Here is a 3,209-nt window from a genome sequence, read left to right on the forward strand (position 1 = left end):
TGCTACATAAATACTAGTCCTGTCACAAGAACAAATTTTCCTGGACGATAAATTGTCGCAGAAGTTATTGCGATAAATGATAATATTATTTGTTTTCAAGTAATATAATGGCATAATAATGCAAGAACACATTCTCAACGCTCAATGAACTTTAAATCGAACATTTAACACTGGAACTGGAAGACAATGCCAAAGAAAATGTATTGTTTTTATTTTATATGAGGCAACCTTTTTTTGCCCTGAAAGGCAACTTTTAGGTATATAATTATTAAAACTGTAACAATTCTTCAAATGATTTGAGTATCTCGACTATTAAATTTTTCAAACACTATCATGTTATTATGTAATAATTATATTGTAATTATATTATACAAACATGATAATTATATTGCATTAACGTGATAGTTATATTGTATAAACATGATTATTTTATACAATATGCATCACGTTTATACAGCATAACTATCAGCTTTATACAATATAATTGTCACACTTATACAACATAATTATTACCTTTACACAATATAATTATCACGTTTATACAATATCACGTTCAACTGTGAACATTTATTTTTCTCCGTGACAGCAACACTCTTCCGTACTTCCGCAGCATCGCTTTGGCACCTAATTTTCCTTAAATTATGTTTTCATATTTAGCGCATCTGTTTCAGCCGGATGATTATTTATGTTGCGCAAGGCTCCCACTTCCGCCTATGAATTGTTGACGAATGCTAAAGTGCTAGCAGCTAGCAGCATAACGTTCAAGTTCGGTCCGGGGAGGATTTCATTGACAGATAAAAATGTCCGGAATTTTATCGTTTTTCGGGAGACCAATAAGCATCCTTAAAATGCTTGGAATACACCAGCCTTTCTCCTTGCCATCGGGTAATAAGATTAGAAAGAAGAGGAAGACGAAGCCTTTCTCCTCCAGGCGGAGCTGCTGCCTGGTGGTCGGTTCGGAGCGAATGGCGTAGGAGTGCGCGGTAGGTGCATTTATACAAGTGGAGCTGATGATTAGCGTAGCTTTACAAACGAATCGAAAAATAAATAATTTGCCAGAGGGCTGGTGTGAATACACCCTGAATCCAATCCAAATGGGACAATAACCAGTTTCTGTTCCGCGTCTTTCCATGACTTTCTGCTCTCATCTATGTCCAGCTATGACCTTCGTTTTTCTGTGCATGTGAATCGTTCCCGTTAAATGCCTGCTGCGTTCCACCATAAGGAAGTGATTTGGTCATTACACGAAGGCCGTTAGATGGCTTTGTAATGGTGTGTAGCTGGCGGCCATGTTGGGGCCCCGGCAGGGTATCAGTAATGATACGTCAGTCTGCGCGCTGAAAGGTCACCGTGTTAACACGACGCGGCGATGAGTGACAAAACGGAGTTAATGTTGCGTTCGAAGAACACGGCTCAAACAAAGTAAACACACAGATGTGAACATGTGTGGATGTAAGGGACGGGCCGAAAAAATATATATAAAAACGAGGCAGAGGAGGAGGAGAAAGGGAGACTGAAGTCTGATTAAAAGAAAACATGTCTTCAGCTTTGAAATGAACTCCATTATTCATCATCACACAGCTGATTTTAGGAAAACAAGATTACAAGATGCTGCCTCCTGATTTAGCGTGATGTGTGCGGTGATGACGAAGAAGATTTAGCAAAGGAAATTTATTTTATTTCATTTCCATTAACGACTGTAGAAACATCTTCATAACTCTCAGTAGTCTGGTTCTGTCTGACTTTATCAGCCTCTCAAATCACTGACATTACTGCAACTCCCCTCTGTCAAACATAAACTTATTTGGTTTCCATGGAAACATCAGATTCTTGGCTAAAACCTGATAAGCAGCGATTGAGTTTGACAGATGAAAGGGACCAGAAACCTTAATCAAAAAGAGCTCTGGTAGTGCCACGAAAAAAAATTATATATTTTGTTTTTTTTTCCCTTTTTTTTGTTTTTTAACTTCTCGTTTTTTACACTGGGTTTCCTAAAAAGTACATTTCATTTGGAGTCTAGTATAATAATTTCTTTTTTATATAAGTATAATTGAAAAAAAAACTACAATTGAGTATTAGGGCCATATAAATTAAAAATTAAAAAAATGTTATTATAATAATACATTTGTACAAGAATAAAGACATGATGAAAATAAAGTCGAAATAACTCCTCAATTAAGTGACAAAATTATGGGAACAAAGTCACAAAGTTACAACTAAAATGTCGTGCTAGCATAAAGTTGGAATAATACAAGAATAAAGACATAATATTTAGAGGATAAGATCGAAATATTATGAGAATAACAGTTTGGGAATAAAATTTAAATAATACGAGAATAAAGTCAAATTAGGGCTTGAAGGATCATTACAATCCATTCCTAATTTCAGTTCTCCTTCGATGCTTTCTAGTTAGCTTTTTAGGTAGGTAGTTAAATTAACCACGAAAACCTGTCAGTTTTAAAGCTTTGAAAACAACCATCTCTAAAATCTTTTTTAAAAAAAGAAAAATTATCTAATTTAGTTTTTTTTTTTAGCTAACATGTAGCTAAATATCTCAGATATAAATATGGTATAAATATCTGAGAAGTGTCATTATGTAGCTGTCTGTTCTTTAGCTCCTGCCATGGAGCTGCGTACAGAATGAAGTCAGAAAAGTAAAAAAAAAAATTCTCAGTGAAATGACTCCGCAGAGTGAATCATATGCTACATTGTTCGCTCCATGTCACGAGTTAGTGGGTGTTTTTCCTGCCTGAGAGTCAGTGAAACATACAATTTAATGTCATTCTGCAGATCTGGAAGGTCAAGTGAGAAGTTAGTCAGAATGATTCATGGAGAAGATGTAAAGTCGGGCACTGATGCCATTTCAGAGCTAAAACTTTGGTTAGGAGCAGGTTGGGTGGAAACTCACAAAGAAAACTAACATATTTCAAATTTCTCTTGTGACCTCTAGAGGAACAAAAATGGCAAAAATCAGTAAAAAAAGAAAAAAAATCATTGCATAATTAGTGAAATTTGTGATATTAAAATAATTTAAAAAATGTAAATTGAATACATATTTTAGTATATTATCAATACACATATTTATTAGATTATGGAAGATAATGTATATATTTCACATGTTCATGTAATATTTACGTTTGTAAGCACATTTACCTTATTATATGGTAAAACATTTGACTAAATAATAAAACAGTCTGCAATAAATAATG

The 3,209-nt window shown here is 34.3% G+C and overlaps 1 long non-coding RNA gene across 1 annotated transcript in view; it reads left to right on the forward strand.

Annotated features, from left to right (window-relative positions):
* The first annotated feature begins 730 nt into the window (after positions 1-730).
* Positions 731-3,209, forward strand: part of LOC106935970 (uncharacterized) — a 27,853-nt gene continuing 25,374 nt past the window's right edge. Inside the window, exon 1 of the long non-coding RNA XR_001422022.1 lies at positions 731-983. This is a non-coding gene — a long non-coding RNA (uncharacterized LOC106935970). The remainder of the gene's footprint in view (positions 984-3,209) is intronic.

The sequence above is a fragment of the Poecilia latipinna genome, unplaced genomic scaffold, assembly GCF_001443285.1.
Source record: "Poecilia latipinna isolate Pla-1442-1.1 unplaced genomic scaffold, P_latipinna-1.0 Scaffold2052, whole genome shotgun sequence".
Classification (NCBI taxonomy): Eukaryota; Metazoa; Chordata; class Actinopteri; order Cyprinodontiformes; family Poeciliidae; genus Poecilia; species Poecilia latipinna.